Genomic DNA, 12,586 nt, shown 5'->3' with positions numbered 1-12,586 from the left:
GATTGTCCAGGTTATAAAATGAGATAGTTTAGTTTTATTCGGCGTTTAGCAATGTTCCGTTAATGATCCGACAGGGAGTGCACGAAATGTTTCTTGCACTTTGTCCATAAATGGAACCGAACCTGTTGTATCTGGCGTGAGTAGCGACTATATTCACCAACTGGCCACTCCACCAACATGTCCCAATGTATGGCATGAGACTGATCATATATAGATAAAAAAAACATATTTATGTTATGATTATATCCTGAAAATAAATAACACAAATCCTTAAACTGATATTACGGTCATGTTGTTATGAAATATTATTCTGTTAACCAAATACATAATAAGACTGTCAGCATGGTATACCATAATACCAATGTAAATAATAAACAAGTTATACTGATGCACAAAAGATAGTGACAGCATAATAATTCAGGTGCAGCCTAGCCCATGGGTGACATCTAATGATTCCAAACAGACTGTTTTCATATTGCTATGATAACAGTACTTGTGCAGATGTTTGGCGTTCAAGCATTATTACACCAGTACGTAAAATCTGATAGTGACCCTTAGAGACCCTTAGGTCATAGAGATATATCGCTCATTTCTATGCAAAGCAAATTTTACTGTGATAGCTCAAACGCTCGTTTGATTGTGTCTTATTACATTTCCTCCTCTGGGTTAACAGAGGTAGCGCTAAGTAACTGAAGCGCCCTACAAATATCTAAAAGCTAGCCGTTCACGGAAACTCATACTAACGACGTGCCTTCAAGTCTGATGGAAAGTAAGTGGTAATTTCCACGGGTTTACTTTTCCATAAACTATACTCATCACCGAATTGTATAAAGGCACAGAAACATTTTCTCTGTGGCTTAATATGTCTATACAGCAATACTTTCAGCAACATGTCTTGAACGTTTGGAACCCAGGACGTTCAGGTTGGGGTTCAACGCGCTTCCATGTAGGTCAGTCAACTTCACAAAGAGTGCACAATATTCAAAGTCATGTTTAAATTGGTGGCGAATGGCGAAACATGTGGCGTGTTATGACTTATTTTGGTTCTGCTCTCAAAAGAAGAATTAGTTTCATCAAACTTTTCTGACCACTGGTAAAATATCTGCTGCAGAGACGACACTGCAAAGCGGCTCTGAGGCAGGGAATGATTTGAAAAAGAGGGGAATTTTTGTGAACGAACGAACGTTAGCATTATTCCAGCAATATGACGGCGGGGAACGCTAGTAATGGCTTTAACCATGTTGACAATGGAAACCCGACATTTGGCGTGAAAAGAGAACAGTTAAACCACTAAGCTACCCGTATAGACCAGTGCAACATCACTTGCTTACGTTTACGTACCGTTGTAACATTTCTGTACATACACGTGTACAAAGAATCAGAAAACATAAACTGAAGTATAATGATAAGATATACGCAGGGTTGAAGGGAAAGGGCGGGGGTACTTTGGGTAATGCGTCACACATTTCTGATCTGATCGCCTGGTATAGCCCAACACTCACAAACTAACTGTATCCTGACATGGATGGGCAATGCAACCTGATGTGCTATGCTGCCTAAATGTTTTAGTACATATATATTATTTCATTATTAGGTTTGTTGAATTGAAGCTTTTGGGAATGATTCAATGATTGAGTGGTTTCATGTGAACTTATATGTATCAATATCTACACTAATTCCAAAAGATAAATTGACTGGCGGAAACATGACAGCTAACTTCCGCTTTGGTCGTATGTTTACCAACAGTGTCAACACACTGTAAAGAAAACGAACAATCAAACCGTTAGTCGCATGGTTCGACTAACATGAGTTTCCACGCTCTACACATCTCTCGATAAACAGATAACCTGTATTCTGTCGTTCCTCACGTTTCCATATTAAGGTTATTGTAGCACGCTGTGCCGAGAATGTCAGCTCATGTGGCTGGGAGAGGCAGAGGCTGTTTTAAATGATTAAAGTTGAGACTATTTGTTCACTTTGACGTAATGTACTTGTAAAGTGAATACAACACGTTGCGTGTTATTTCATGTGGTGCTGACAGCGAAAATATACCCTGCCTGCACTTACCTTAAAGGGAAATAGAAGCCCATCCAGTGTTGTTGTCATTTCCAGTATGTGGGCCTGAAAGTATGGCCAAAGTTGTCTGCCCTTTGACCATGTGCGAGCGCGATAGGAAGCGAGGTGAGAATGGAGTGTGCTGCCCCTGACGTCCCCGGGTGGGCGTGAAGGTGATGGGTGGACTAGCGCATACTAATTAGCTGAACACGTGGCGGAAACATGACAACGACCATTTGGATTGGTTGATTGCTCATCAACTGACCAATAGACAAACAGCCCGCGTTAGAATTGGACTTTTTAGCTCCATTCTGAACTTTCCACAGTTGGGGTAAGTAATGTTTTCACGGGTGTCTTGTTTGGTTACAGAATGCATCCTGGTTGTGTGATTTGTGTGAGGCCTAATGGTGAAATTATTTCAGATTGCCAGGTCAGTGTACCAGGTTCATAATACGTAAAAATTAAACAGAATTTAAACTGTTAACGTTCTGTTACATATTTGCGGACGGGTGCCCTGAATAATGGCGCAAAGGGTAACGTGACATGAAACATAAGTGGTCAACTGTGAATTAGGACGGTCAACTACTACGTGTGCAACATACAACTTGTAATGATGATTACAATAGTGTTAGCGTTTGGTGGGGTAACACGTACTTCAAACAGTGCACATTTTTAAAATGTGACGTGATTAGTGCAGTGACTTTGGTTAACGAACTTTCTGCCATGTTTGAACTACAAACGATTGCCGGCAATTGTAACACCATACTACTTTTGAATGACAGAACCACTTTGAGAAAGAAATGTGATGAGAGTGGCCGGTACCGTGTACTCACTGTACACTTATTGGCATAAGACTACTGATGTTAGTGTTCTGCAGTTTTTTTTTACTTGTAGCGTTGCTAATTTCTATAACCGCGTGTCATGGCGGATATGACCTCAAATTGTGAAGTGTGAAGCTTCAGGTGATGAAAGTTTAGACCGTTTATTCAATTTTAGTGAATATGCTTTTTTAAAACAGTACTTTTCTACATTTTGCAATGACCAATATAACGCATGCTCTTTCGTTCCACTGACGACCTTCCGTGCCCTATGCGGGGCATGGTGAAGGCGGGTGGAACTCGACAGTAACTGTGAGTAACTGAACAGAATGGAAGAATAATATTGTTTCGGCCGGTGAGGGGACGACTGTGTCTGCAAATGAAATGTTGGTGGATTGACAGTACCGTGTATTTGAAGTTGGACATGAGTGCATGATTGACAGTAATTTCTTTTAAGACGGGCTCAAGACGACTGGATATTTCAAGTTGGTGTCAGCCATTGTGAATGGGCGGGAACTTAACGCTAATCAGACAGGCAAATATCATACGTTTTTGCTATTAATGTGATAGAAATGTAGATAATAATGCTTCAAGACATAATGTAATAAATAAGTGATTGCTGTTTAATACAGCTGTTTAATGGTAGGGCTGCTTCAAAAAATGTAAAATAGTAGGGTGATTATGGTATTCAGTGTGTTTTTTTCATAATGCCAAACTTTTTTCACTTTTGTAATTAGTTGCACATAGGTACAAACTATCGTGGACTAATTTGGTTCTGTATTCATAGACATTTAGGAGATGAGCATCCCGTGTTTGCTAATTTCCGGGTGTTATTGAGTATTTGAAGCACAGGAATACATTTGGAACCGACGGCGTCAGCATTGTAACCACAAAGTAAACCCAGAGATGCACACACATTTTCCTGTCGCAGTCATTGACCTCGAGTACGGGCACAGCAGTGAAGCCGTCAGCCAGTGGTTTCAGCTGGTTCCCATGGTAGCATCTAGAACTGCTGTAGGGGAGTTTCTCAAAGTGGTATTATTCTGCCATCATGGCAAGGAATATGGGCCTCAAATAACAGGAGGCTTGTATTAGATGAAAACGATTACAAAATAAAATATCTTGTCTGCTTTGTGCAAAATATGAAAATGAACAACCTATATACCCTGCAATAAATGTAGTTGGAACGATCCACATTCCAAGGTATCTCTACCAAGAGCCCTCCGTGGCATGCAAACACTGACACCACTTAATTAATTTCAAAATGGTTTAAAATGACAGCAAACCAACTGTTTCAAGGCAGGAAGTTCATTCAATTTCTACTATTATTCTTAGTGGTAGTAGGCACCTTGGGCCGTTCTTCTCACCATCAAGATTTTTTTAATGGGAAGAAACGCTTAAAACCCATGAGCACCCCTATTGACAACATGGACTGGTCAGCTGACCCTGACTACTGGAAGTAGTTATTGGTAGTTACACTTTCGTTTGGCATGTGGAAAAGGCAACAATGTATATATGTGCATAGAGAGACAACAAGGTTACGGCAGTTGCACGAAGGCAGTGGTTTGTGTATGTGTTCTCAAGACCGGCATGTTTACTGATGTCTTTCATGAACAATGCAAGATAATTTTTGCCCAGCGGACGGATGTTATACCAGACAGTTTCAGACAGGGAAACAGTTGATTTTGGCTGCTGGAAGAAAGCATTGTTATCGGGATTCATGTGTGAAACATATTTTTCAAATGAGGATACTCGGCAGAACCGTGTGTTGGTGGCATAAATTCGCTTGTTGGGCTCAACTTCATCTTTCAGGTCACCACAGGGATTTTTTGTCATTTCGGAATGTGTCATTTCAATATACTTGTTTGTATTTCCATTCGTGGCAACTCTGAACGGTGAAGCGGCAAGTTCACGTTGGTTCATCTTACCACGACGAGCGAAACCGAGTGTCGGATCAAACCCAACCTACCAAATAAACCAAGAGGGTTATTTGAGTCGAAACTTCATGCATTATGTCAAGTTCAGGTGATGGAATTGCGGCGTGATGTTTTGTGTTGTCAAGTCCTTCTTTTCTTACCTTTCTGATCATGGACAAAAGTATATTGTTTGCTCTGTGAAAATCTTTTTATATTGGAGGATGTTTATGTTGCGATCATGAGGAGACACTCTTATGTGCCTGAGGATAGCAGCCCTTAGGCCGACAAAGGTTGACTTGGAGTACATATGGCCATTCACGTTACGAACTTCGGCATAGAACAACCTCAGCCTCTCATTCAGCTCAGAGCTTGCCAGAAACTGGAATTCCCTTCCATATACACGGAAATCCAACCATTCTATAAAAGACAGTGACCTGAATTGAATTCAGTGAGTATTTATATACATATTTTTCTAACAAATATAATAGTGTCAAACATAATGGAACATGGCATTCACCGATTAAGTTAGTAATATGTCCTTTTTTGTTTTTACTGTGTTAATTTGATTCACAACTAGGAAAGCAAATTTCGAAATTATTACACGTTTTCTATGTATTATGAACAGTGAAGAAATTAAACGCGATGTCAAGCCCTCCAGGTTCATTTTTCATGGTTGTTGTTATCATGTGGGTGGCAGGGGACATAACTCTAAATGTTTCTCTTTGTTTTTTGGATTTCTTACGTTTGAAGACATGTACACCCCATGCAGTGTTTCTTTGGCTTTAGATAATGCCATTTCCATTATTCCCCTCAGCTCCACTTCATACACCATAGCAAATCTCCGCGTGTCTATTGTTGGTTTTATGTCCACTGTCTCCGCCTGGACGCTGGGTTGAGAGTTGAAGCAGACGTTGATGGTGCCAATTACATATGTTCGTCAAAGTCTGTAATTGTACGATGATTTCTAGCTAAATTACGTAAAAATCATACTTTTGTTTTTTTTATTCTGGGGGTTTTGGGGGTTTTTTTTGTAATATCACTTTACCCATTGTTTTTTTTTTCTTCTCATTTTAAAAACTGGCGGGTAATGTGCATTACTGCTTCCAAATATGTTATGTATATCTATTGTCATTTCAAATGTAAAAACTGAACATTTTTTTCTCAGCCATTTCTTTTTGGTTAGGTTTCTGCACTTAAAATTTTTTTTTAAGGTTCTAGTTCTGTAATGGTGTCCTGTATATCCATTTTGGTGATGGCAGTCACATATTTACAACATACAATATGGAAATCTGGCCCTGTAAGAATAGTAAGTTTTCATGAGTAATGTCTAAAGGTGAGTAAAACATCATAAAAATAAGCATACGTATTCATTGTTATGCAGGACTTTCTTTCCCAAAAGAGTGACAGCAAAATGTTAAAAAAAGAAAGAATATTTTACAGCTTTTATAGAAACATATGTTCGATCTTATAATTTGAAGGTGATGTGATACAAACTTATGTAATTGTATTTAGAAGAATATCTAGTGTTCTACCTGTAAAATGTGAACTTTTATGTGGCGCTAGGGCAAGGGATAATTTATCAATTTACACTTTGTTTTCAGGAAAATTATTAAAGAAAATATTACCATTCGAACACCTGTTTCATCAAAAAGCTACCTCACTTCTTTCCAGCCATATATTTGCTAGGGTAATGTTTAAAGATATTTCTACACTTCTAAAAAATATTGGTATGCATTGTACTTGTTTACTGGCATCACGTCTGTCTTCTTGCAAGAAAAGTAATATATATAACACATACTGAGAAATTTGTAACTGACGGAGTAGTACCCAACTCAGCTGTTTCAACACCATCATAAACATATGAAAGTAATGTGGTACTGACCAGAAAGTTACAATAACTGTACACAATGCAAGTTTGATGTTAACAAAGTTTGTCTTTGTATTTGTCTTAAGACAGAAGCAACCACATGAACTTTCTACAGACAACATAGTACCACTACAGATTGAATAAGTAAAGTTCTCCATAAAATATACATCACATGGTTGAAAACTAACTTTGCCTCAAGTAAAATAAACAAATCTCAGCAAAGCTATCTCATGCATGGTGGATTGACACACCTCACTGAATGTTGTACATTCTGGAGAGATGTTCTGCACTACTCATGTATTACTTTTGGGTGTGTTGAGTTGAAACTGTTGTGCACCAGAAGAGCAACTCCTACTCCCAGAGGGTTAACCATACAAGCCCTCAGACACCGAAGGAGTGACACATGCTTACCCTGATTCCTTAACCCTCAGGTACTGAAGGAGTGACACAGCCTTATCCTGGTTCCCTAACCCCTCAGATGCTGAATTAGTGACACATTCTAACCCTGGTTCCTCAAACACTCCCATACCGAAGCAGTGACACACCCTTACCCTGGTTCCTTAACCCCTCAGATACTGAAGGCGTGACACGCCCTTACTCTGGTTCCTTAACCCCCCAGATGCTGAAGCAGTGACACACCCTTACCCTTCTTCCATAACCCCTCAGATGCTGAACGAGTGACACACCCTTACCCTGGTTCCTTAGCCCCTCAGATACTGAAGTAGTGACACACCCTTACCCTGGTTCCTTAGCCCCTCAGATACTGAAGTAGTGACACACCCTTACCCTGGTTCCTTAACCCCTCAGATACTGAAGGCGTGACACACCCATATTCTGGTTCCTTAACCCCCCAGATACGGAAGCAGTGACACACCCTTACCCTGGTTCCTTAACACCCCCCAGATACTGAACTCATGAGTTCTGTTTCAGCTGTGGCCTAGGTGTCTACCCATAACCGTAACATCAACTGGGGAGTTACTCTACTCCCTGTCTGACCTGACTGAACGTTGTATTTCCGTTGTGGCCTAGATGTCTAACCATTACTAGAGAGTAGAGTTACCCCCTACTCCCTGTCTGACCTGACTGAATGTTGTGTTTCCGTTGTGGCCTAGATGTCTAGCCACTAGTAGAGAGTAGAGAGTTACCCCTACTCCCTGTCTGACCTGACTGAATGTTGTGTTTCATTTGTGGCCTAGATGTCTAAGCACTACTAGGGAGTAGAGAGTTAACCTACTCCCTGTCTGACCTGACTGAATGTTGTGTTTCAGTTGTGGCCCAGGTGTCTGGGTTATACTGTGTTACATGTCATACAGAGCTATGATAAGTATAATTCATACACGCTGATTTTAGCATGTTTGGACTGAGGTTATTTTGAAACTTCCATTTCTTCATTTGGTAACTCCAGGTGACTTAAACTCGAAACTATCATACACACGTCAGATAAATATCTAAAACCGTGAACTAACTTTCAGCAAAGAACAACACTGAAATTGTAAAGTAATAAATTTTGCGTCATTTCCAAATTTTCCCAATTAATGACAAAAACAATTTTCCACGGAATGCACATTTTGACAACAGTTTCCATGTTTTTGTACAAATGACTGACCTTTCATTTGCTTCGGATGGTGCAGTTGGTATGGCAAGAGATGCTCACCGTTTTGTGAACACTTAGGTACCCAAACCATTGTTCATACATGTTCATAACTCTCATCATGTACATCTGAATTGTGCAAGAAACTCCATGTGGCTAGGCGTTTACTGCTGTTAAACGTAAAAATAATGTTTATGGTGGTTAGACTTCCCTTGAAATTGTAGAGTATCAAGTCTCGCAACTGTTAAGAAATGTACACTTGTGGTTTTTGATTTTCATACCATGTTATGCAATGGACAAAGCATAAGTAACGTCTGTGTTTCATTTTACAGATTCTTTAGTGGTAGTGGTCGGCGCATGCGAGACAAAATGACGGACGAGGATGTCCATGTACATTTGACAAATACATTGTTGATGAAATATGCAATGATCACATTAAAGCACTTTCAAATACGTTGTCTGTATTCCTTTTGGGAATATGTGTATATCCAACGTACATGTTTGGATACATTACAATACAAAAATATTGTATGCAAGAAATGCTGTTGATAGATAAACTAAAAACAAACCTGCAGGAAATAGGTTTTTGTAACGCATGTGGTTATATTTTCTTTAGCTCAATGCAATTGATAAACAATAACATACTACTTTATTTCTAAACCATCATTATTATTATTCTGTAAAACAGAATAGATTCATTCATGATCGGATAATTTCTTAATTTGACAGACAGGATTTGATTCTTGGATGTGAGTCTCCTTGACAGCAGCCAAATAATATGTTTATGCCAACATTGTCACCTCTTGACGATAAAGCTTTAATCAGGCCTGTCTGATACTGGTGATAGTTGCATAAGAATTTTATTAATATATTTCTCTAATTTCAGATACATAGCAGACAAGCAAGCAATAAATAGTAAGTATGGAGGTCATGTTGTGATCACTGCATGACGCTTCCTACCCACTGCCCTCACATAATACAGAAATACAGGAGATATATTGTAAAGCATGATACTATTTGACTCTTTGTGTTTCAACATGAATTCTGTTTTTAAAAAGTTCCTCCAGAACTGTATAACCAAACCACGACACATTGGGCATGATACACTTTAAACATACCAGCATGAACATTGCAGATAAAATTAAAAATGCTAAAAATACGTATCATCAGTGACTGTTTCAATGCATAATGTCTTTCGGTGTAGACTCTCTTGGCAGACTTGGAAGACAGGCTACATGTCCTAGGATAGGCTCAAGAATTGTGCAAGAAGGAAGAGCTACACTTTTGGGGATAGACTCAGACAAGGACGGGCTACGTGTGCTAGGATAGGGACAAGGAGGATGGACTACATGTGCTAGGATAGACTATGACAAGTAGGATAGGTTATATGTGCTAGGGTAGACTCAGACGAGGAGGCATGGCTACACCTTTTGGGATAGACTTAGACAAGAAGGATGGGTTACAATTCATGTGTAGACATTTACTGCATACACTCAATAACAGTAACACATTTTTCAGAACACTGGGGAAACATGGACGTACCTTACAAGGTTTGGAAAGATAAGTATTCGGCAAAACTTGCCTTTCACACAGAAAGGTCACAGGAAGACAACGGTTGCTTAATTTGGAAAGGGTCTACATCGGGAAAGTTTACTTTGTATGGAAGGATGAACATAAAATTTCCAGGAGGGTCAAAATTCAAACAGGTTCTTGTTCATCGTTTGGCATACATGATTCACCATGATGTGTTGTCACTTCCATCAAACCTGGATTGTTCTCATTTGTGTGGAAATTCGCTATGTATAAATGTTAAACACCTTCATTTAGAAACCCACCGCACAAATGTCAAACGAAATTTCTGTCATTCCAAGAAAACATGTAGCGGCCATGACTCAGCCCCAAATTGTATAATCTGACTACAAAATTGGATCTGTTTCATTGACAGATGTCCAGACAATTGCGGGCAAGCACGAGGGCAGCGGCCACAACACCAGCTCTTCGTAAGTGTATTGCAACATCAGTGGTGCAACAGTGAAGTAAGATGCAGAAATTGTAATTGCTACAGGACAATTTTTATTTTATTCCTTTTCTATTTCATTCCCTCATACACTGCCTTATCTGTATGTTGGTGTCATATGATGGGGATCATTATCTATGATAATATTAATACATTCCAGTTGTAAACTAAACACACAGGTAAACATAAATGGAAAATGGATGTGTGAATGTGGGAGTATGTGGCTGATTGGTTCGCGACGCACTAATAGTGACTAAAGACACCATAGAATGATTGAATGAGAGACTGATGGAATCAATATGATGTGTCTGGTAATAAATTTAAGGGGGGATACGGGTGGAAGTCTTTCCACCGTTTCCTTACCTCCGAAGATACCAAAGGGGTGACACGCCCTTACGCTGGTTCTTTAACCCCTAAGAGACACACTCTTACCCAGGCTTCTTAGTTATTTAGTGAGGTACGTTTTACGCCGCACTCAGCAATACTCCAGCCATATGGTGGCAGTGTGTAAATAATAGACTCTGGACCAGACAATACAGTGATCAACTGCATGAGCATAGATAAGCACGAACTGGGAACCAATGTATGTCTTAAACAAGTCAGCGAGCGTGACCACCTGATGCCGTCAGTGACTTGGTTCCTTAACCCCCACAGATATCAAAGGGGTAGCACACCCTTACCCTGCATCCTTATCCCCTCAGACAACGGAGGGGTGGCACACCCTTACTCTTTTTCCCTATACCCTCAGATACTGAAGGGGTCCAACTACCTCAAACCCTCAGATACTGAAGTGGTGTCACTTCCTTAAACCCTCAGATGCTGAAGGGATGCCACACCCTTACCCTGGTTCCTCAACCCATCAGATACTGAAGAGGTGACACATTCATTCCCAGGCTGGTTTGTTAACCCTCAGAGTGAGAGAGTAGTGAGTGAAGTGAGTAGTGAGTGAGTTTTGTTTAGTGCCACCCTGAGCAATATTCCCACTCTATATAGGTAATCTCTAAACAATCAAGTCCAGACCAGACAATACATTGATGAATGATGAATAAATCGCATGGAGAATGAGTGAGTGATTTCAGTTTAACATGGCAATGAACACAATTCCAGCTATATACTAGAGTTCTTTAAATAACTGACTATGGACCAGAAAATGCAATGATCAACAGAATGTACATGTACAAGTACATGCCTTTAATAAAGAGAAACTAAATTTGTGATGTTTAACAGATGCATGTTCACTATAACACAACAGAGTGAGTGAGTGAGTGAGAGAGTATGGATGTACATGGCTTTTTAGCAACATTGTAGCAATATCAAGGTAGGGGAGACCCCAAATGGGCTTGAAACATTGTACCCAAGACACCGCAAGATACCAAATGAAAAGGAGAATGAGTGCCCATTCACACACGCTACAAATACTACTTTGTATACATTCATTAGTCTGTACAGAGGTTTCATCGTCAAGCATACATTGTTTCAGAACCAACAATCCGGGAGAGGCAGTCGGGACTGAGTATTGACCCACGTCATTCAAAAACTGATTTGCCATTTCTCTCCAAGTATTTTGATTTAATAGTTAAAGCTGTTTTAGTTCATGGAATGCAGCCAGTGTCAACTAAGGATCTGAGAGAGCGATACATCCATTATGTGAAGTGGTGGACGAAGGATAAGGTTCAGATTGAACTGGCTGAAGGACCTAAAAGGTTCTCCGAACAGTTCAGGGCTATGGCCTTGTCGAAGGGGTACACTCCTGTTAGTTATCCTTTCAGGGGTTATGAGATGTGTCTCCCCAGGTTGCCACGTGGAGCTACAGAGGTGTCCTCTAGCTGGGTATGTACACCACCAAAGGTGGAGTACATTAATGAAACTAAAGGTCACGGTTATTTTGCAACCAGTGACTATCTGAAAGGTCAGATAGTGTGTGAGTACCTTGGGGAGATTATTACCAGGGATGAAATGCTTGCCAGGGATGCAGTGTATATACAGCAGGGCAAACGCCAAATATTAATTGACTTGCCCAACAATTTGTACCTGGATGGGAACAGGTTGGCTGATGGCACCGAGTTATCCATTAAGGAGAACATCGGTGCATCACTAAATCATTCCTATTTAAGTCCAAATTGTCGTTTGGTCAAAGACCAGGCAAGTGGGCGTTATGTGATCAAGTTAATCACCGCTGGAACAGAGTTAACTTGGTGCTATGACATGCCCACAGGACAACATGAAGCATGGTTTTGGAACACATAATATTGTGCTTGATGTAGTTTCATCACCAGACCTTTAGGTACTTCGAAACATTTCCCTTCTAATGGTCAATTAGAG

Source organism: Haliotis asinina, chromosome 13, assembly GCF_037392515.1.
Source record: "Haliotis asinina isolate JCU_RB_2024 chromosome 13, JCU_Hal_asi_v2, whole genome shotgun sequence".
Taxonomy (NCBI): domain Eukaryota; kingdom Metazoa; phylum Mollusca; class Gastropoda; order Lepetellida; family Haliotidae; genus Haliotis; species Haliotis asinina.
Note: the sequence above shows the minus strand (reverse complement) of the source record.